Here is a 24,103-nt window from a genome sequence, read left to right as displayed (position 1 = left end):
CCCTTCATTAAAACATGACACTTATGCACTCTGGATCCTGAAGAGAAAGCCCATTACTGCTTTCTCAAGGCATTTATCATTTGAGAAGCACTCTGTTCAATAGTAGTCTCTTCATTTATGTTTCTCGGAAAAGAATAAATGAGAAAATTTATTCTGTTGGTGCATTACACTTAGAGGTTTTTCAAAAAGTGATCTCACTAGATAACAGATGTAAAATAATTAAGATAATTCATAAAATTGATTAATCTGCATTCACATTACAGGAAGAAAATTTTAGGGGCAATGGCCAATTATTGGGCCTTGTATTTTTGTTTATCAACACTATCCATCATCTTCTGACCTTGCTCAGTTCTGCAGTCAAATGTAAAGCCATGGCTGCAGTTCTGCTTCAGGCAAAACTCTATCCTTATCTACTCTGGGTTTTACAATTCATCTTCCCTGTTATGACAGTCCTTTTATAGTAATCCATTCAGTTTTATCCAGAGTCTATTCCATGTCAAATGGAGGGACCACATAAGGCACCATAGGGAATACAGAGATGATATGGAGATAGATCTGCCTTCGTGGAGTTTGTGTGCAGGCAATAATGTAAACATAAATAAGTTGAATATAGTACAGGAAGAGGTGGGTGCCACACACAGAGGTATAATAGACCAGGAAGAGGAAGAGTCAGGGGAGGGGAGTGACTTCCTCCTGGAAAGATGAAGGAAGACTTTGCTATAAACATTGGTGCTTGTGGGGTGGGGAAGAGAGCCCAGAAATGGGAAGGAAAGGCATTATAAGCAAACACGAGCAGACTCAAGGCAGGTAAGGTATATAAGCAACTAGTGAGAATTAGGAAGGGGGACAGAGGCACTGAGATCAATATGACAAAGGCCTGAAAGTGCTCAGTTAAGCAGGAAGGGGTGAGCTTTCAAGGTTCTGAGCAAGGGAACAACATAGCTAGAATTATAAGCCGGTAGCTGTGTGTAAATCATTGAATAGAGAAAGCATTTTGAAAGAATTTGATGAGGGCCTGAGCTGAGATGATGACTGTGGGTGCCACAAGGTTTTACTTCTCCATGGGCAACCATCTGGACCAACAGCTGTCTGGAACCTACTGAAAACATGGGAGTAACCAAAAAAGTGCTTGTGGAAGAATAGCACTCATAAATCACCTGCAAGAGATGTAATATACATTTTACCAATTTAACCATTTTAGTTTCCTATTTGGACAGCATTCTTGGCAAAATTGAACAGAAAGCAGATGGGAAAAGAAGAGTAATGTATTAAGGACAGTGATTAGCCAAACCATTGTAAGATAATATTAAAATCCAAGCAAAGAGACAGCAGAATCCATTGAACTACCAAGTATTCTTTCCACAAATAGTTGTTTCAAAATAACTCATTGAGTAAATAAATGTATGAATTTAGTAAAAAAAAATTATAGATACATTTGGAACAATGTATTTTCATGGCAGAGAGCACTATACATTTTACAGATGTGAGCCCATGAGTCCATTAAACCACCACACAGTAGTCAGTTACCATCAAAAATAAAAGTTTGTACCTGTTAGGGATGTTTTTATTTCAAGTAATAGAATAGTTGAATAGCTATGGCTTTAACAGGTGGGTTTATTTGACTTGTGTAAAAAGAAGTACAGAAATGGATGATCTAAGCCATGTATAGTGACTTAATGGTGTCATCAAGGAACCAGGCTCCATCTTTCCATTTCATCTTCTTTGATATGTTTCTTCATTGTAACAAAATGGCTGCTGCTGCTCTAGTCATCAAATCTAGAATTCCAAATAGGACAAAGGGGTTAGGGCAAAAGCCTGGGATAATATCTATTATCCTTCTCTAGGAAAGCAAGAGTTTCCCCATAAACGCCCCCTCTCTTTCTCATTGACTCCCGCTTTAGTCTCATTTGTCCTAACTCTTTTCCTTTGGGTTACGTAATTTCACCTGCCTACAAGAGAGGCTGGGAAATGAGTTATTTCACTTCTCACCCTCTGATGTAGAGGAAAGCAAAGGAAAAGAGGACAAATGTTAAATGAACCAACTTACAATAACCACTACAATGTTTGGGTTTTTTTTAATTCCATTTTCTTGGTTTTAACACATATATATGGTATTTAGTCAATCGGTAAAGATAACCCTGTATGCAAGACATCAAAAGAGACACAGATAAGTAGAATATTATTATAGACTCTATGGGAGAGGGCGAGGGCGGCCTCGATATGATATGGGAGAATGGCATGGAAGCATGTAAATTATCATATGTGAAACAAATCGCCAGTCCAGGTTCAATGCATGATACAGGGTGCTCGGGGCTGGTGCACTGGGATGACCCGGAGGGATGAGATGGGGAGGGAGGTGGAAGGGGGGTTCTGGAAGGGGAAAATATGTACACCCATGGTGGATTCATGTCAATGTATGGCAAAACAAATGCAATATTGTAAAGTTAAAAAATAGAAAATAAACTAATTTAAAAAAAAACCATCCCTGTGTTCCCTGAGAAGTTTTATTACCCCAATAAGCCATTAAGGGAAATTGGACAAGATTTAAGAGCATTCTCTACAAAGTTGAGTACAGTGTTCTAAAGAGGATAAATATACAACAATATGAAGATCAGTATAAATAGATTTGGGCCAAAACTTAACATTTCAAAAATTTTAATAGAGCAACCATATAACAGAGAATGCTGAATTACACACTCAGAGTAAATGTTAAGTTCAACCAGTGTTGCAACAATGGCATTTATTTTGCTGACATTATAAAAAAGAAAAAAAAAGAAAAAGATATTGGGAAATATTTTTGCTAGGAATTCTTTACAAAATGGGCAAAGAGGAAAGTGTCTGTGCTTAATAATAGCTACTTTTCAGTAAGTACTTTTACTATTTCAGGACCTTTATCCACTTTATATCTAAGTCTAATAACAGACCTTAAAGTTTAACGAAGGAAACAGGTTTAGAGAGGTTCAGGAATGCACTGGAGCTGAGGTTTGAAATAGATCCTGTCCATTCAGTTAATAACAAGGGATTGAGCCAAGGAAAGGGTTAGCCTCCCTCTCAAAACAGTCAGAAAAGATATTGATAAAGCCACAGTAATGGGAACCACAAGATGTTGACTGAGAAATCTCATTCTAGGAGAAATGGAGAAGGACTAACATACTAGATCAAGCAAGTGCTGTGCCAGCCCTTTACCTCTTACCTCTTCTAATCCTTACCTGTTTTAATCACTCAACACCATAAGATAGGTATTTAAATTATTTTAAGTGCCTTAGATGTGCCAGGTGTTGTCTCTAAATTACCTCATTTCAGCTAAGGACAAGAGCTTGCTGTTCTCTGTTAGATAAACCCTAAATTGTACAAGCTGCTCTGCTCTGCATCTGCCCTTGCTCTGAAGGAGCTCAGGTGGAGAAGGCAGGAGAAGGCATAAATGAGTAGCCTCAGTGCGTCTGACCATTATGATGATGGAAGGTTACACAGGGGGCTGCAAGATAGAGTAAACTGCTTCTCCTTTCTCCATGATTACTCCTGTGGGACTGAATGAACTCACACCACCCTGGGACAATCTATGGAGGTTACTCCACGAATTCAAGGAAGTAATCAGACCTTTGGAATTACTAAAAGTCCTTGTCATTACCAAGTTCAGTATTGTAAATGGACATAGATGGACAGAAAAGACTGAATGAAGAGCTGAACATCCAGGGAAGGAGTGGGGAAATAAAAGAAATTTTATATTAACCATTCTAATTTCTCGTTGATTGCCCCCTCCTTAATTTTGGAATTTAATTGCATACAGTGTAAAATAAACTTATAAGTATACTCGTTCATCAGTTTCTTTTTAGGCAATCCTTTTGAGACTTCTAGTTAATAGGAGGTACTCAAATATTAATGAAGACACTGGTTTTTGGTCTTCTGATATTCTGTGAAAGTTGAAAGTGTTAGTCACTCAGTTGTGTCCGACTCGTTGTGGCCCCATGGACTGTAGCCTACCAGGCTCCTCTGTTCATGGAATTCTCCAGGCAAGAATACTGGAATGAGTAGCCATTCACTTCTCCAGGGGATCTTCCTGACCCAGGGATCAAACTCAGGTCTCCTGCACTGCAGGCAGATTCTTTACCATCTGAGCCACCAGGGAAGTCCTTCAGATATTCTATACGAAGTAGCAAAACAACCCTGAATTTAAAAGGATGTCTGTAGAAAAGAAGCCTGGGTATATGTAAGTTGTAGCCTGATCCTTCACTATTCTCTTCAGTGACCAAATTAGCAGGGACTGTACAGCCAGAGCAGTACCAGATATACAGAGGGTGCTTTAAAATATTTGTTGAATTAATGCATTAATTTATGAGTTGTGTTGAATAAATTAGTTCTAATAAGTTTAGTGTGAACAAGACCTTTTTTAGACTTCTTTCATTTGGATTGGATTAGTAGTTTTTCAGTAGTGTTTTAAACTGAGGCGTTCAAAAACTCATGCTTTCCTCTGTGGTCTGGCCTCTAACCATTGCCAATTCACAGGTTATTTGAAATTGTCAGTGACCTTGAGAGATTTCTCAGAAAATACCAAGGAGTATTGCTTCAGTTTCTACACTTGCTGTCAAATTCATGATCAAGGAAGAGAAAAATAAACACTGGATTTTTTTTTTTTTAAGAATCTTGTTTATTCCTTGAAAATTTAATTTGAACATATCAAGATTGTTGTGAAATATAACTTTTTCTTCTACCCTGAAACTTCTGCTTAAAAATCTCAGTGCAGACCTTGATAGTGTTTATTTTTAGTGTTTCTATTATGGCTTTAGAGTTCATACGTTCATGATAAATTCTTTCCAGCAGAAGTCCCAAAAGATGACATGATCCCTTACAACTGACATGATCCCTTACAACTGAATTCAGTAGGAATTTCCAGCTAAACTCTCTCTGTCTCAGAAGATCTCAGGGCAGTCCTCCTGGCTCTGTTAGCAATGTCGGATGTCTGCAGCTTTCTTCTGATTGCCTTTCCATTTCATCAATTCCATCTGAATTCCTAAAACACTGAAATTTGTTATTAGCAATATCAAGTAATTAATTCCCTAAAATTGCATGAATAGACAGTTCTGCCGTGGCACTGCTCTACTCCATTTTCTGTGAAATGATAGCTCTACTTTAAAATTGAAAGAGAAGAGAAAAATACAGGAAACTTCAGTTGGCTCAGGTTATTGTCTCTCACTTGTAGTTGCTCACAGACTGCATTCTCTTGAGCTAGGGGCTGTTGCCCAAGCTCTTCCTTCTCCCTGCAGTCCTGCTCAGCTCCGCCTCTCTGCCTTGACCTGGCTGGACTGTCACTCTTGAGATGGCTTCCTCGGGGAAACCTCTCTGTCTGGGTCAGATGCCCCTGTGAGCTCCCCAACACCATGTTTGATCTCTATCATGACAGTTATTACACTATTTTATAATTCTACTTCTTTATGATTCTAGTATTTTTCAACTATAATTCTGTCTTTACAGTTTCACTGTCTCCTTTCTTCTTTATCCGTTTACTATTGTCTTCAATATTTTATTTCTAGTGCCTAAGTTGGAGTCCCTAAGTCCATATATGGGAGGAGAGGAAGCAAAAACAAAGCCAAAAAATATCTTTCAGCTTCAAAACCTTTTTTCACATCTTGCAGTTAATCCTACGTTGTATCTTTCAAGAATTCCCTGGAGGTCCTGTGGTTCAACTCTGTGCTCTCACTGCCAGGGGCCTGGGTTCAATCCCTGGTCAGGGAACTAAAATCCCATGAGCCATGTGGCCAACAAAAAAAATGAAAAGGATTCTAGTCTTTACGATGCCTGAAGTATGCTTTGTTTTTCTTTTAAGTGTTAAGTCTCTTGATACAAAGTTTAGCTTTTAACTTGCACATCAGATTTTCGTCTTTTGTTATTCCACATTCTCATAAGGTAAATTAGAATTCTTCAAATATGCAAATTTCAGAAAGAATATGCTATGTGTGAAGTGAAAGTTCCATGATGGAAAGTATTTTGAGTGATTTCTTTACCACTAATATCCCAAACTCCTAGAACACTATCTGGCATGTAATAGATGCTCAATATTTACTGACTGAAGCATAGATTTAAACCAATACCCTAATCACATCTTAGACAGGAGACATAAAGAGAAAAAATAAACATGGCCAGTCAAGTGAAAGTAGCAGCATTTATCAAAGGAGAAAAACAAGGACAGTGATTAAAAACTCAGGGGCAACTTGATCATGGTTGTAGGGCTTTAGCCAGCTCTTGGCCTTGTACAAGTTATGGAAACTCTCAGGCCCTCGGTTACGACCCTGGAAAAGTAAATCTCATATTATGTACCTTCTAGGTTCATTGTGAAGATTGAATGAGAAAAGGTAATTAAAGCATTCAAGCATTCAATACAGTGCCCAGCACAGAGAAAGCACTAATTAAGCATGACTATGGGTGGTGCTAGTGGTAAAGAACCCACCTGTCAATGCAGGAGACATAAGAGAAGTGGGTTCAATCCCTGGGTTGGGAAGATCCACTGGCAGAGAGCATAGCAACCCATTCCAGTATTCTTGCCTGGAGAATCCCATGGACAGAGGAGCCTGTAGGGCTACAGTCCATAGGGTCACAAAGAGTCAGACATTACTGAAGCTACTTAGCATGCACTCGTTATTATTATTTGGATAGTATCGCCTCCTAACTGGTCAGAAGTATTATTAATGCTATAGCAACCACAGGTCCTGAGTTACTTTCTCATCTTGATTCTTTTATTATATCAGATTTATGAAAAAATAGAAATTCCTATAATCCAGTGACATTTTTTAAAGGTGGCTGTTGCAGCTCCTATGAAATGATGAACTGAAAAAATTGAACCCAGCTGAACAGTCTGAAAGAAGCATTGCCAAACCTGTTTCCAGCTGTAAAAGCCCTTCAGAAGCTATTTTTATAGACTCTTGATGTTGATTTTTTTTCTTCTCTCTTTTCTTCTTCCAATTTTGCTTTCACTTTCTTGATTTTTTTTCCCTTTCTACCTCCCTGAGGATGGTCTCAGACACCAAGAACAGTAGGTAGGGCTGCTGGTTCCATACATTTGTTCATGCCTATATCATTTGAAAACCCTGCTAAGTCTCTAGTGTATCCAAGGGAACCCCATACTAGGGAAATACTGCAAGAAATTCAGGATAAATATGACATTCAGGGCTTCCCTAGTGGCTCAGTGGTAAGGAATCCACCTGCCAATGCAGGAGACACAAGTTTGATCCCTGATCCGGGTGGATTCCACATGCTACGGAGCAACTAAGCCTGCAGGCTGCAACTATTGAGCCTGTGCTCTAAAGCCCAAGTGCCCTAGAGCCCATGCTCTGCAACAAGAGAAGTCATCACAATGAGAAGCCTGAGCACCACAACTGGAGAGTAACACCTGCTCACTGAAACCAGAGAAAAGCCCATGTAGCAACGAGGACCCAGCACTGCCAAAAATAAATAAAGAAAATTATTTTTTTAAAAATGACATTCAGCAAAACATAGTATGGTATCATGGGCCAAAGGCTAGCTTTGAAGTCACAAACGCCAGGGTTTGAATCATCATCTGTAAAACGGGATGAAGTTTACTGAATTGTGAGATTAGTTAAGATTAGAAATAATGTGAATAAAACTCTCTATCACTTGAGTGTTTAAATGAATGACATCCAAACTCTAAAACACTTAGAAACAAGTCTAATCAAAATATATCCAAAATACTCTTAATGAATGTAGTTTACATTTGTTGAGCTCTTCACTGTGCTGAACAACATCATGCAAGTATGTTGTTAGGAAGATGACTATGCCCGGTGATAAATTCATCATGTGCTCATAATGTCTAAGGTATATCCATTTCAAAGTGATGGGCTCCATGGGAAAACTGAAATCCACTTCTGAAAACTACTCATTACTTTTCAAAATGACTAAATCAGGAGACAACACCAACAGTTACTTATTTTAATGGAGACATTTTTCAGAAGAAATGTCAACCACAAATCTGTCTTGGCAAATGCACGCTGTTATTTTCTATCCTTTTCCTTCTCAACATTGGCAAGCAGATCTGCCTGAAGGATGAGCATCTTTCAAGTTTCTATCAAGTGGGGGGAATGGAGTCTGTTTACTTCTGTTTTTAATTCTTCTTATATAAAAATCTTATGTTCCTTTTTAAAACAAGTAATATTTATGGAGAGGGTGTGTATGTGTATGTGTGTGTGTGTGTGTGTGTACACGCACGTGCGCCTACATGTGAGTGGGTGTTGGGGGTAAGGAATGCAAACAAGTTTAAAAGCATTCATTATTCTGCAACCCAGAAAAAAAAACCCTATTAACATTTTGAATCTTTTCCATGTAGTGTTTTCCTATGATATTTTGATAGTACGGTAGCTGAAATCATATTGTACTCTGCATTAAACATTTTTTAATTTAAAATTATATCATGAGCAAGTTTGCAAGATACTTATTTCCTGTTTTAAAGCCTCGGTAGTAATGAGTGACCTAGTGTATTCACTTCGGAGATTTCACATGAAGTTCTGATTAGAGAAGATGTGAGGATCCTTTGTGCACTTCCCAGGTGGCACAGTGGTAAAGAATCCGCCTGCCAGTGCAGGAGATTCACGAGACTCAAGTTCAATCCTTGAGTCAGGAGGATCCCCTGGAGGAGGAAATGGCAACTCACTCCAGTATTCTTGCCTGGAGAATCCATGGACAGAAGAGCCTGGCAGGCTACAGTCCATGGGGTCGCAAAGAGTCGGACATAACTGAGCACACACATGCATGCTGAGGGTCCTTCATAAGTCGCTTGTAGAGCACGCAGATGAGACTGTTATTTACTTGGAGCCATATGAGTTGAGGAGTCAAAGGCCCATATTTATTGTGTATCTACAGAGCACTCTGCAAATCATGGTGTGGATCCAGAAAAGACTCAACACAGCTCCTGAGCCCAGAGAAATGGTCCTAGAAATGAAGCTAAATTATGAAAACATTAGAGGAAAGCAGAGAGTTAAACTCTTCTTTTGACTATGGGTAGAACTTAGCCTTAATTATTTAGAAAGAGTTCTCAGATCTTCACTTCCTTCTATCCTGCACTCTTTCAATTTTAAAATGAGTCATGCTTCAGAGAATTTTTTTCTTACCTCAGACATAATTATAATTTTACTCCCAATAATGTGATTTGCCAGTCAAATAGTAAATTTCTAGTCTTCCTCCAAAAACAAAAGGGGAGGGGGCGAGAGTGGAGATAATTGTCTACTTTTGTAAACTCAGATCATTTATAATGATTGGTTTAAATTAAAACTAGTATTTTATAGTGAAAGCCTGCCTTGACTTAAGAAAAAGAATTGCAAAATGAGAAAGTTTCTTAAGATTCTGTTAGTTTATGCTATAGAAAAAAAATTTAATTTTTTTGCCAGAAGCTTATAAGGAGTATTTTTACATAATTATGCTACTATGGAAAATTCCCATGTTTGCCTATGTCTGAAAGGTGGAATTAAGAATAATCTTTATTTTTCTTCTCTTTCTCAACAAATTTTCCTCCTATAACATGTATTCAACAAAAAAATAAAAATTACTAAGAACTCATATGCTCGAAGATCAAAAAATAACATTGTCAACCAGTTCAAATAAATAAGAAGTGGGAGAATTCAGCTCAGATAAACAAAACACAGCAATATGATATCTATAGGAAACCAGTGAAATATTTTCCATAAGGAAAAAGTACATACAAGCTTACTTGAATTCTGCAGAACTTCTCCCCGGATGATTCACAAACTTTTCTTCAAATTACTTATTTGGTTTCATGGTATGTCAAACAACTGTCAAATTAAACGGCAGTGTTTTTTCTCTCTCTCCATGAAGTGTACTGGGAATTCATGCTATCAAAGTTGTCCAAAGTTAAATAACTTCGTCAGAGCCAGGAATTGAATTAATAGACCAAGAGATGGATCTTGGATTAGCTGGGGCTCAGGGATAAATTGGGAATGGGACCAAATAGAGAGTTTAGCAAGATGTAGAAGATGCAGCAATGGCATAGGAAAAAAGTTACAGAAAACAGTCAGCAGGAGAAAGAAATAGGGATTTTTTTTTAGGGCTCAGCCCGAGGAAGGTACTAGTTGTTGGTCCACTCATTAATCCATTAAGTATGTGTTGTTAGTGGTGGTTAGATTGCATAAGGTATATTAGAGTCTTTTTTATTAATTAATTTATTCTCATTATTTATTTTTGGCTGCACTGGGTCTCTGTTGCTGTACACAGGCTTTCTCCAGTTGTGGTGCATGGGCTTCTCATTGCGGTGGCTTCTCTTGTTGCAGAGCACAGGTTCTAGGCACCCAGGCTTCAGTGCTTGCTGCATTTAGGCTCCAGAGAGCAGACTCAATAGTTGTGGTGCACGGGTTTAGTTGCTACACAGCATGCAGAATCTTCCCGGATCAGGGATCGAACCTGTGTCCCCTGCATAGCAAGGAGGGTTCTTAACCACTGGACAATCAGGGAAGCCCTAGAGTCTTAATTAAACGCAACATCTTAAAGCAAGTAGAGGAAGATGAGGCAAGGAGGGGAGAAAATATAGTCAAAGGTGTGAGAGAAAAGGAGAACCGGGTACTCTACCTCACCTAAATTAAAAGTGCTCCAGGGAGAGAAGTGTCAACTGTAGCTTCTGTGGAAAGTCAAGCAAGATAAGGACTAGATAAGGCCCATTCCTGATATAAATTGGAAGGTAGTCAGAGGATTTTATTGTCCACTGCTTGTTTGAAGTAGACACCAGATTGGAGTAGGCAGAGGAGTTAAGTGGGAGGTGAGAAGAGATCTGGGTGGGCAGGTGTCAGAACTCAAGACATTTGACTATGAAAGAAAAGAGAAAAATAAAGCAGTGGTTTAGATGGGAAAGTGGGGCTGAGGAAACAGTTGTTTTCTTTTAGTTTTGCATCTCATTGTTTTTGTCTTAGGGTAGACTTGAGTGAGTTTCAAAACTGGCATAAGGGACACAGTTGAAGAGACTGACACAACTTCATGAATGTAAGCAATGTTATCTAAAAGTCTAGGATAGGTCAAAAAGAGCAATTCAACTGATTTCAACAAATATATAAGTCCTTATAGGCTGAGAGTCAAAAATGAACAAGATAAATTTCTTGCCTTTTAGAAGCTACAGTTTGTTAGCAACTCACCAGAAGAGAATTTATTCAGGGGAAGAGACAGAAGGCCACATAATTAATGTGTCAAAATAAAATCCAGAAGAAAATTACCAGAACAGGACAGACAATACAAGCCCAGGAGCCATTAGAAAGTCTCCTGAGTGTTCCCCACACAGGCTGTCCCAGTTCATGCCCCAGCCTTCACCTCTCTTGTCTAAGTTGCCCTCTCTCTTCCACCCTTCCCTTCAGATCCTGTTTATTCACCTCTTTTCCCTGACTATTCCAGCCTCTGTCCATCTCCTCTGTTTCCGAATTGCTTTACCACTTAACATTGTATCACATAGTTTGGCTCTTAAACATCTCCTAAGAGGAGGTGCCTATTAGGGGAAAGAACCCCAGCTTCACAGTATCAAAGAGACCTGGGTCAAATTCTGCCTCCACCGTTTCCTACCTGCAGGACCAGAGCAAGTCCTGTTTCTAGTTTCTCCATCTTTAGAATGGGGAGGTAAACCTACTTCTAAAGGTCACTATCAAGAGTACAGGGGCTTCCCTGGTGGCTCAGTGGTAAAGAAACCACCTGCAATGTAGAAGACACAGGTTCAATTCCTGGGTTGGGAAGATCCCCTGGAGGAGGGCATGGCAAAGGATTTCCCTGGTGGCTCAGTCGGTAAAAAATCCTCCTGCAGTGCAGAAGACCTGGGTTTGATCCCTGGGCTGGGAAGATCCCCTGGAAGAGGGCATGGCAACCCATTCCAGTATCCTTGCCTGGAGAATCCCCATAGACAGAGGAGCCCGGTGGACTGTAGTTCATGGGATGGCAAAGAGTCAGACACAACTGAGCGACTAAACACACATTAAGAGTAGATGAAATAATAGGTATTAGGCAGAACTGAAACAATTTGGGCTCTTGACCAGACTCTGTTAGAATCCCAGTTCTGCCAGGGCATCTTGGGCAGCTTACTTAGCCTATTTGGGGTTCAAATTCTTCTTGTATAAAAGGAGTTCTTAGGGCTTTTCTGGTGGCTCAGTGGTAAAGAACCTTACTGCCAATGCCGGAGACATGGGTTCAATCCCTGATCCAGGAAGATTCCACATGCTGAGGAGCAATTAAGCCCGTGCACCACAACTATTGAGCCTGCGCTCTAGAGCCCAGGAACCTCGACTGCTGAAGCCAGTGCACTCTAGAACTGTGCTCCGTAGCAAAAGAAGCCACCACAGTGAGAAGTTCATGAACCACAACTGGAGGGTAGCCCCCATTCCCTGCAACTAGAGAAAAGCCCAAGCAGCAACAAAGACCCAGAGGGCCAAAAATAAATAAGTGAATAAAGTTTTTTTTTAAAAAAGGAGTTTGTAACTGATGCCTACCTCATAGAATTGTTGAAAAGATGAGGCAATATCAACAAAGCCCTTAAAACATCTCTGGGCATATAAGTACTATGTAAGCATGTGCTGTTATTGTTTTCTTCTCTGCCATGTATTACTGCACAAAAAAAATAATTTACCTAAAATGTTTGCTAGTCATTTTAGCAATGAGGTAAATGTTTGCTACCCCTTAGCAATATTAACAATAGCTCCAGTTTTCAGATAATTTCACTTCAGTGTTTTAACATTTTTTAAACTTTTGTGCTGTTTTGATTTTTCTTTTTACTATGTGTTTTTAATAATAGGCTCTATTATATATGCTTTCCCCATGGTAATTCAGTACTTTAATACTTTAAAGCTGCTAAAAGTTCTGGATCCAATTCCAACATGTATATTGTGCTTGGGGGCAAGCAGGGGTCCCCACAGCAACAAGCAATGCTCCAATACTAGCTGGGTGTCCTACAAGTCAACTCAATTCTGGTACTGTTTGTTGGGAAATTAGATCAGATTCCATCACTTAAGGGCTCTGTCCCACAAGACTGTCCCCTCCTCCACTTCAGACACCAGGCTGTCATCTGTGCTTCTGACCCACTGACTATAGATTGGAGATTCCAGTGACCCCAACCTGAGTTCAGTTTAGTTTCCTAGAGTGATTCACAAACCTCAGAGAAACATTTGATTTACTAGATTACTGGTTTATTAAAAAAGGATAGAAGTCAGGAACAACAAAACAGAAGAAATGCACATGGAGAAAATGTATGAGGCATGGCTAGGAGCACACTGCTTGCCCCGAATCTACGTGTATTCACCAACCCAGAAGTTCCCAAACCCTCTCTCTTCTTTTGGATTTTTACGGGGATTTCGTTACAGAGGAATGATGGATTAAATTGGCTGTTGGTGGCAAAAGTCAGTATCCAGTTCCACTCCTTTCCCTTCCCTGATAGAAGTGGGGGTGGGGCTGGATGCGCCAAGCCTCTAATCCCTTGGCAGTCTCTTTGGGGCAACCCACTTTTGGGTGGGGTACAAAAGTCATCTCATTAACATAACAAAAGACATTTTAAATGTTCTCACCACTTAGGAAATTCTGAGGGCTTTAGGAACTCTGTTGTGGAAACTGGGACCAAGATCACATAACTATTTCTTATCATAAATCTCAATATCACAGACACCAAGCAAATAAAATGTTGCAACTCGTAAATCACCTGAAATGGCACTCTGGTGCCCAAGGGATCCCTCTTCTTAGCTTGTATTTCTTTATCCTGTATCTAAAAAACAAAAGATTATAAATAGTTAATTAAAATAATAAAGCGATAAATTATGCAAATTACAATTTTTTAAAAGATACTCCAACAGAAATCTTACTCTAAGCAAGCTATTAGCCAATGCACAGAAGAAATGATCAACAAACACATTGTAAAAGTTTTTACTTCACTAGTCATAAGAAAAATAAAAAATAAGACTATTTTTAATTCATTTTATTGAAGTATAGTTGACTTAGAGTGTTGTATTACTTTCTAGTGTACAACAAAATGATTCAGTCATATATAGATATATACACACATATATTCTTCTTTATATAATTTACTGCAAGATATTGAGTATAGTTCCCTGTGCTGTACAGTAGAACTTTGTTATTTGTCTATTTTGTATATAGCAATGTGTATCTGCTAGCACCAAATTCTTAATTTACCAACTCCACCTTTCCCCTTTGGTAACCATAAATTTGTTTTCTGTAAGACTCTATTTTTATATGTGTCAAATTAAAAAAGATTATTTAAAGTATAATATTTACTGTTGGCTGGTAATTTACATTGTTGCCACTTTGAAAAATAATTTGGCATATATATCAAGAGCCTTGGCAATGACATGCCTTTTGACTTAATAATTTCACTCCTAGAAATCTGTTCTGATGAAATGACCATAGATAAGGATAAGTGTTTATGAAGAAGAATATTTGTCAAAGATATATTCACTTGCTTAGTGATTTCATCCACCCTCATGTCTATAAATTCTGACTTCCAAATTATATCTCCAAGTTCAACTTCTTCCTTGAACTCTGGACTCTCATATCCAAACGTCTACTTGATGTCTTTTCCATTTGGGTGTCTAATATGCATCTCAGACTTTACTGTACTGACTGACCTGTCTCCTGATCTCCCACCACAAACATCCGCCAACCCTACTCTATTTGTCTTCTTTTCATTTGAATAGCACCTCTGTCCAATAGTAACTTAAGCTAAAAATCTAATAATCTTTGACTCCTCTCCATCTCATACCCTACATCCAGTCTGTCCCAAATCCTATTGGCCCTTCATTCAAAATATATCAAAACCTACTGTTTCTCAAGTCCTCCATCACTACCACCCTAGTCCAGGCTACACAATTTCTCTCTCTTGGATTATTGTAATAATCTCCTAACTGATCTCCTTGCTTCAACTGTGTCCCCTGAAGACTAGTCACATAACAGCCCAAGGAAATATTTTTGAAAGCTAATTAGATTATGTCACTCCCTTGTTTAAATGTTTTAACAGCATAGGGCCTTTAACAGTGGCCCTGTGTCTACTGTGGTGTCCTGTTACTGCTCTAACCTCGTATCTCCTTTCCTCTTTGCTTGTTCACTTCACTGACTGTCTTCCCTCCTGTTCTCAGCATGGTGCAGACACAGTTTCCCACCATGCTTTTGCCATCCTCTATTCCTAGGATGCTCTTGCTTGATAGCCACTTGGCTTTCTTCTTACTCCCTTCAAGTCTCTGTTTAGATGTTACCTTTTCTTTGAGATTTACTTGACCCATTATTAAAAATTGAAACATACTTTCACCTATGCTCTCTATCCCCTTTACCTCCTTTATTTTATTTCTCCAAAGCATTTATTACCTTCTAATATACTATTTATTTTACTCATTGTCTGCCCCTCCCTATTAGATAGTTAAGTGCAGTGAAGGCAGGAATTTTTTGTGTATTTTATCCATTGCTATATCATAATGCCTAGAATAATGGTCATGTATGAGAGTTGGACTATAAAGAAAGCTGAGTGCCGAAGAATTGATGCTTTTGAACTGTGGTGTTGGAGAACACTCTTGAGAGTCCCTTGGACAACAAGGACATCCAACCAGTCCATCCTAAAAGAGATCAGTCCTGGGTGTTCATTGGAAGGACTGATGCTGAAGCTGAAACGCCAATGCTTTGGCTACCTGATGAGAAGAACTGACTCATTTGAGAAGACCCTGATGCTGGGAAAGATTGAAGGTGGGAGGAGAAGGGGACAACAGAAGATGAGATGGTTGGATGGCATCACCTACTCAGTGGACATGAGCTTGAGTAAATTCCAAGAGTTGGTAATGAACAGGGAGGCCTCGTGTGCTGTAGTCCATGGGATCACAAAGAGTCGGACACAACTGAGTGACTGAACTGAACTAAACTGAGAAAAGTGGTACATGGGAGGTGTTCCATAAACATTTGTTGAATGAATTGATAAATTTACAAGAACAAAAAAAAGGAAATAAACTCTAACAATAAGAGAACTGTTCAGTAGTGGTACATTCAAACAATGAAATGCTTATAAACCTTGAGTGATGTTTTCAAAGACTTTTAGTGCCATACAAATGTGCCAATTTTATCTTGTAACATACTTTTTTAATCTTGGAGGAAATATAGCAAAATCGTAACTTTACTTGCCACTAGGTGATGGTTTTACAAGATGTTTCTTTTATCCTTTTTGTAGTACATTTTTATTGCATCAATTCAGTTCATTTGCTTAGTTGTGTCCAACACTTTGTGACCCCATGGACTGTAGCATGCCAGGCTTCTCTGTTCATCACCAACTCCCAGAGCTTGCTCAACTGGAGGGGGTAGCCTATCCCTTCTCCAGGGGATCTTCCTGACCCAGAAATCAAACCGGGGTCTCCAGCATCGCAGGCAGATTCTTTACCAGCTGAACTACCAGGGAAGCCCCCATTATCATCATAGCTACCATTTATCAAGGATGTCAGAGACTTTCTGTACCAGTACTGTCTTTTATATACCTTTGGAAGGAGACATAATAACCAAGTTTTGGAGTCAGATAGGTTAAGATCCTACTTAGCCTCCTTAAGTCTCCATGTGTTCATATATGAACAAGGCTCAGCACCTCCAGAGAACTTCTGTACAGTTTAAAGATATGTAAAATATTTGGTCCAGTACCCAGCATGTTGTAAGCCCTCCATAATTGGAAGATACTTTTGCTATTTTTCTTTTATTTAATAGTTGTCATCATAATCTCTCATCTGTTTAACAATCTTTAACCGTAATGTGGATAAGACTGTAATACTGTAGATTAAGGAATTTACCCGAGTCCATATAGCAAGTGAGTGGCAGAGCCAGATATCCTTCTGCGTTGGCCTAGATGCAAAGCCAATGCTCTTTCTATCACTCCCTTCTACCTCTACCCCAGGGATAATGACTGCAAAGTTTTATTTTCACTGTGAGTACCAAAAAGGATGGTATCAAATTATCTGTTGTCAGCTGCTTTGTTTTTGGCCCCCTGCTTTGGATAAATTGTGAACATAAATCATATGGTTTAGAGTTAAATTATCAGGAACATGTGGTTTTAACTTGCAGACAATTTTCAATTTAAAATCTCTCTCTCCAGTAAGGTCAAGCCATAATGACAAAAGATTGTCACTGGGCTAAAATGCTGGTAAATCATTCAGTGATTTAAAATTAACCTTTGGCTTATATATTTTCTAAGTGGAAAACTTAGTGCTTTTTTTAATTTCTTGAATAATGACAATGAGTGCATATTAGCCTGTATCCATTATTGTTAAATGTCATAGATCTGTCTGTGAGTAGAAGCATCAACTTCAGAAAGGCTGAGACTCTGCAGTTTCTCTTTTGGCCTTTGGTTCCAAATTTTATTATTTTCAAGAGAACTTGCAAGGTATATTAGAGAGGGTCTTTTTTCTTTGGATTGAGTAATGTGATAATAATTTAATAGTTAAATATACATCTCTAATGATATATATAATCTTAATTCAATAATCAAGCTCCATTTAACTATCAAAGTGGTTAAGTATCACTCCTTAATCAATCTACAGTATTTGCAGTTTGTACCAGACTACCAAATTCTTGGTTCATTGAAATAGTGCTCATTTTCATCCTTATTCAAAGGAAGTTTTGTTATCTATCTTACAGATGAGAAAACTGAGCCTCAGAAGGATTAAATAATTTTTCTTAAATAAATCAGCACATGATACAGATACAGATTTTAAACCAAGATCTATCTAATTCCAAAGCTATTCTCTCTCCAGTACACAAATTTACTCAAAAGAATATTCATTTAGCAAGAGCTTTTAAAACACAAATAGCAGTCTGAATTTCTAAGGAAGTGTTATGTTAGCAAATGGCTTTTTCAATGAAAACAGACACCACTATTATTTTCTCTAATTTTCGTCTTCAAAAAGGTAACACATAGATGTCTTCTGTAGTGTTGTAGGCTCTCCCATATTATTCAAGTTAATATAGTCTTCTGTTGTCATCTTAGCCTGTTATCACACATAAAATCTATCTCCTGTGTCAATAATATTAGAGATGTATTAATTTTGGCCTTCTCCACATATATATTTGATAACAAAGTGGGGCCGTACTGCCTTTTGTATTGAGTATAATATACAGTATATGAAAATGGTAAATGCAAATAAGAACCTATAGTATTAGAATTACTTGCATTACAAGGAAATAGTGTTTATTAAAAAGCAGAGACATTACTTTGCTGACAAAGATCTGTCTAGTCAAAGCCATGGTTTTTCCAGTAGTCATGGATGGATGTGAGAGTTGGACTATAAAGAAGGCTGAGCACCGAAGAATCGATGCTTTCGAACTGTGGTGTTGGAGAAGACTCTTGAGAGTCCCTTGGACAGCAAGGAGATCCAACCAGTCTATTCTAGAGGAAATCAGTCCTGAATATTCACTGGAAAGACTGATGCTGAAGCTGAAACTCCAATACTTTGGCCACCTGATGTGAAGAACTGACTCACTGGAAAAGACCCTGATGCTGAGAATGATTGCAGGCAGGAGAAGGGGACGACAGAGGATGAGATGGTTGGATGACATCACCGACTCAATGGACATGAGTTTGAGTAAACTCTAGGAGTTGGTGATGAACAGGAAGGCCTGGTGTGCCGCAGTCCATGGGGTCGCAAAGAGTCAGACACAACTGAGCGACTGAACTGAACTGAACAGAGGTAATTATTACTTTTAAAAGGTAGTAAACATTTAGTAGTTTCAAGAAACATTTTGACAGAAGCATTCAAGATAAATTCATTATAAGTTATTCAAGGAACATAGACAAGTTTTGGAGTTGAGAGTACAGCCATGCTCTTCCAAAAAACAAGTTTAAAGCCAGTGGGCGCCATTTCCAATATGGCACTTACTATTGCTGTGACTTAGCAAATACATCAGCTTTGAGAAAGCCACATCGTTTCCCAATATTACTTCTCTTCCCAAAACAACATCCAGTGCTATTGGGGGAAACTTTTCTCAAAAGCATGTTTCTGCCTTTGTAGGCTGAGGCTGAAGTGACAGGAGTCTGGGACCAGAAACAAGGCAGAGGACTTCTGCAGGGCTCTGGCATGCCCTGCTGCCTCTCACTGGCTCACACTTGTCCCAGGCAACATGTGCACAGCTTTTGTTTTCATATTTCACCTGCAGGCCTGAGGAGAATTCCAGCAGTGGACTTGGCTGCCTGACACTTTTTTTTCCAAAAGTCACTGAAAAGTGGTTAAGCCCCAAATCTCAAAACTGAAAGGAATCAACTTCTTCTTTTCGGCCTCTAACAAACCATTTCCCACATTGTATCTCTCAGGAGCTCGCAGGCAGCCTCGTACCTTACAGGCTTTCTCAAAAGTAAACCTTTACACCAAGTAAAAGAAATTGCAAACAGACTGGGGGGAATTTGGATTACGATTTACTTTTCAACTCCATGTGTGATAACTGAATAATCCACTCTGTCTTAGTGAATGGGGTTTAAAAACTTCAAAGATGGAGCAAGATCATCAGACAGGACATATCGACCTAAATAGATGGGTAAAATGAGGCAAGCACAAAAATTGTTTAAAAAAGATGAGCTCATTCGGGAATAGCAGAGGAATACAGGCGAGTCTGTTGAAGGTTTGGGGTACACAGTATTTATGAGTAGGAAATGTTAAGAGGGGAAAGTTCAGTTAGAGACTTAAAATCAAAACCAAACCGAGACCAGCTTTGAAAATTTCCCCAGCAGACAAAACCAGTCCAGTCACACAAAGTTCAATGCTACTTATTTTGTGAGACTAACCCAACCTGGGTCATTTCTTGTTCATGCATCTGGAAAGCATAAGTAAAACTTCCCAAGGGTCAATATGAGGCAACCTCTGACCAACTCCCTACATTAAAGAAAATTCCAATATTATCAGTTTGCTATAAATCAGGCATTTATGGGAAATAGATCTTTCAGTCCTTAAGTTTTGTCTTCCTAAGGGCACATGCAGGAGATTTTCCATTTTATAACCCATGTAGACTGAAATTCTTTCACAGATATGGAATGCAATAGAAACACTGAATAGCATTCCTCCTCTTGGTTATCCTCTCATTTAGTGCTTCGGGAAAGCCACAGTGAGTGGAAGGAAAGGAGTATTTCATCTCACCTTGCACAAGAAGTGAGCTGTCAACCTCCAGCCCTGGCCCGTCAAGCAAGCTTACCTCACAGTGCAGGGCCAATAGCCTGGGATCCAGGATCAGGACCTTCTCTCCCAACTGGGCACTGATTCCCAGTGCCTTCACAATCATTCTAGTACCTGTGGGGTCCTCTGGCTGGCTGTTACTATCCTGAAGTTAACAATGACTCCATGCTTTGTTCTACTCCTTTCTAAGGTATAGCTTTTTCCCACTTCCACTTTTTTTAGTCTTTTTTTTTTTTTTTTGGAATTATCCGTCTCTGTCTGGATGTCCTTTTCATTACCTGCTAACTCCATCCCATGCTGAACAAGAGAGGATGTGAGCACATGGAGACTACAACTACCCACACTCTGTTTCCATTCACATGTACTCACACAGTTAATCCACTGAACTGAATAATAAGGCTTCTCTCTTGCAGTCAGATGGAGAAGGAAATGGCAACCCACTCCAGTATTCTTGCTTGGAGAATGCAATGGACAGAGGAGCCTGGTGGGCTGCTATCCATGGGGTCGCACAGAGTCGGACACGACTGAAGCAAATTAGCAGCAGCAACAGCAGCTTGCAGTCAGATCTCTGCTTCAGCTCTAATTCACGACAATGTGCTTTTATTCCTAACTGTAGCTCTTACATGACCAGGAGCCCTTCTTGGCATTACTTACAGCCTCCCAAGAACATATTTGTGTGGATTACTTAAAAGAACAGTCTAGAAGCTGGCTAGCTTGTCTGTCTAGATAGGCAAGAGGGAGCAGGGGCTAAACCTTAAAATTTTCCTTGAAGACTAGACATCTGCAGATGCAAAGAATATTTTATAGCCATGGAGGTGCTGTTTGGAAAGGAGGCTGCATAGGAGGCCATGGAAGCAACAAATTTGGAGGTCTATTCAATGATACTTTCAAGTCTGCTAATAAGACCTTTTCTGGCTGGAGTCCCCTGGTCTGGTTTGTTTTATTCTCACTGTTGCCTACCCTCAGGCATTTGAGAATCTACTTGAATGTTGGTTGCAAAGAACTCCTCAAGTCAGGGAGTTCTGTGCTCTAATGGAGCTCTGTCATTTACCACCCACAGGGTATTGGAGCAGCTTACCTTCCATTGTGGTCAGTTTGCTTCTCCATAAAATAGAAGTAATAACTCCTACTTCACAGTATTATTAGGGAGACTTAACATTTGGGAGACTTTTAATGTTAGGAACCTAACATTTAATAAACTTTTGATATATTAAAGTCTCCATTATTTCACAACTCCATACTTAGTGTGCAACTAGAGAATAATAGAGGCAAAGGAAAGACAATTTTTAGTTATTAATTCTGACGCCTATTAACACTCTTTGGAAATATCCATCCTGGGAGAAGGAAGAGGGATTGAAGTGACAGAATTCCTTGATTTAACTAGTTCTGCCCAGGCTCCTTGACCTTCTGAGAAATAACCTAGGAGGGGAGACCTGCCCTCTTCCCTAAGAGCATGCACTCATCCGAACGTTTGGAACTTTTGATCTGCTTGTGATTTTTGTTTGTTGTTATTATTACTAATCCTTACTAATTCAGCCTTTTCAGTTCAGTTCAGTTCAGTCACTCAGTTGTGTCTGACTCTTTGCGACCCCATGGACTGCAGCATGCCAGGCTTCCCTGTCCATCACCAACTCCCAGAGTTTACTCATACTCATGTTCATTGAGTCAGTGATGCCATCCAACCATCTCATCCCCTGTCATCCCCTTCTCCTCCTACCTTCAATCTTTCCCAGCATCAAGGTCTTTTCAAATGAGTCAGTTCTTCTCATCAAGTGGCCAAAGTATTGGAGTTTCAGCTTCAGCATCAGTCCTTCCAGTGAATATTCAGGACTGATTTCCTTTAGGATGGACTGGTTGGATCTCCTTACTGTCTAAGGGACTCTCAAGAGTCTTCTCCAACACCACAGTTCAAAAGCATCAATTCTTCGGTGCTCAGCTTTCTCTAGAGTCCAACTCTCTAGAGTCCAACATCCATACATGACTACTGGAAAAACCATAGACTTGACTAGACGGACCTTGACTAGCTTATCTTTGATAAATCACAAATTGTAACCCATTCCCTTCATTCATTTTTAGTCACTGCTACTTACCAGACCTTGAATAATACTTCTGGGTGTTTTTTTTTTTTTTTTAATGTTTCCTGTGAAATTTTACAGTGAATTTTAGAAAAGTGTTTTTAAAAATTCTAGGAACAAAAATTACACTATACAGAGAGAAATGCCTGCCATTTCCTCTTTCACAGTAATAAGCATGAAAATATGGAGACTTAACCCAATCATAATCACATTTCTTTTATGAGTACAAACACCAAAATTTAAATGTCCAGAGACCTATACACCTTTTCCCCCATCTTTTCATGGGAAAAAAATAAATAAATAAATTTCAGCACTCCAGGGAATTAGAAAAAGGAGAATTCTTAACAAAACCAGGCTTGTGATTAAATTTCTACATTTAATATTCTGAAACAGATTCTGACTCAATCATTTTTAATACATTTAACTTACAAGGTCAAAATGCCATGTTTTAGAATTAGTTTCTGAACCTTGTTCTCTTTTGTTTTGATCAAGAAAAAGTATTAATATCTACCACTTATTTACAAAACAGAAATAGACCCACAGACTTAGAGAATGAACTTATGGTTACCAGAGAGGGAGGGATAGTTAGGGAGTTTGGGATTGACATGGACACACTGCTATATTGAAAATGGATAACCATCAAGGACCTACTGTACAGCACAGGGAACTCTGTTCAATGTTACTTAACAACCTAAATGGGAAAAGAATTTGAAAGAGAATAGATACATGTATAAGTATCACTGAATCACTTTGTTGTACACCTGAAACTAAAACAACCTTGTTAATCAACTAGAATTCAATATAAAATAAAAAGTTAAAAAAAAACTACCAAATCCCTTTGGATATATAAGGACTTTGATTTGTTCACGCAAAAAGTAGCATTGCGTAAAAGGGACTTTGGGAAGTCTTCTTACCACCTGAATGCCTTAGGCAAAAATCTTAAGCCACAATTCCCAACATTTTGACATTCTTGTAAGTAAAATATAAATAACTAAACATAGTGTGTGTTCATATAAGATGGAAGCATCTTTTATGTAATTAAATGCTTTTTTCTTAGAATTTTAGCTTGAACACTTATCAGTTAAAATTGCTACATAAACACAAATATGGGCCGCTTTATATTCTATTTTAGGGATCCATCTAATTTGCTTAGCCTTTTTTTTGTTCGTTGATGTTTAGCTTTCCAAGTTTTTTACTTTTGTTTATCCATCTCCACACTATTAACTATTTTTTCAGGATTGTTTACAAGAAGTGAAATTTCTGGGGGGAGGGTTCTGTTTTGTTTTTTGTTTTGTGTTAATTCTTGCTGCTTTTTGCAAAAATATTCTAGTATAAACTAGTAATAATTTATATTCCCACCAGCTGTTTACAGAGAGTTCCCACCTCAGGGCTCTTGCCAGCATTGGACACTATCATTTTTTAAAAAAAATATAGTTGAGGCATAAGTTTAAAGAGCTTCCCAGGTGGCACAGTGGTAAAGAATCTGCTTGCCAGTTCAGGAGACACAGGAGAAGTCAGTTTAGCCCCTGGGTCAGGAAGGTCCCCTGGAGTAGAAAATGGCAGTAGGAATACCTACTGCAGTATTCTTGCCTGGAAAATTCCATGGACAGAAGAGCCTGATGGGCTACAGTTCATGTGGTCCCAAAGAGTCAGACACAACTGAGCATGCATACATATGCATACATAGGCTTAAAAATGAAAAAAAAAATCTTAGCTATCATTTGGTATATCCTTTCATTCAATAGAGAATTTGTCTTCTCAGTTCTTTAACTGTAAATTCCTCGAGGAGAAAGGTTCTCTTATCCTTTATTATAATCCGAACACCTACCATATATGACTACCAGATAGTGATACAGTAATATTTGTTGA

The 24,103-nt window shown here is 38.8% G+C and overlaps 1 protein-coding gene and 1 long non-coding RNA gene across 6 annotated transcripts in view; one reads left to right on the top strand and one right to left on the bottom strand.

The window, feature by feature from the left end:
* Positions 1-24,103, top strand: part of AK5 (adenylate kinase 5) — a 261,470-nt gene that overhangs the window by 67,074 nt on the left and 170,293 nt on the right. The window lies entirely within an intron of this gene.
* Positions 1,599-13,727, bottom strand: LOC145506664 (uncharacterized). Its single transcript, XR_014054142.1, has 2 exons — positions 13,670-13,727; positions 1,599-1,776 (listed from the first exon to the last, which is right to left on the bottom strand). It is a non-coding gene; the product is annotated as an uncharacterized LOC145506664 (long non-coding RNA).

Source organism: Giraffa tippelskirchi, chromosome 5 (assembly GCF_054371585.1).
Source record: "Giraffa tippelskirchi isolate mGirTip1 chromosome 5, T2T-mGirTip1v1.2.pri, whole genome shotgun sequence".
Classification (NCBI taxonomy): Eukaryota; Metazoa; Chordata; class Mammalia; order Artiodactyla; family Giraffidae; genus Giraffa; species Giraffa tippelskirchi.
This window is presented reverse-complemented; position numbering and strand designations above follow the sequence as displayed.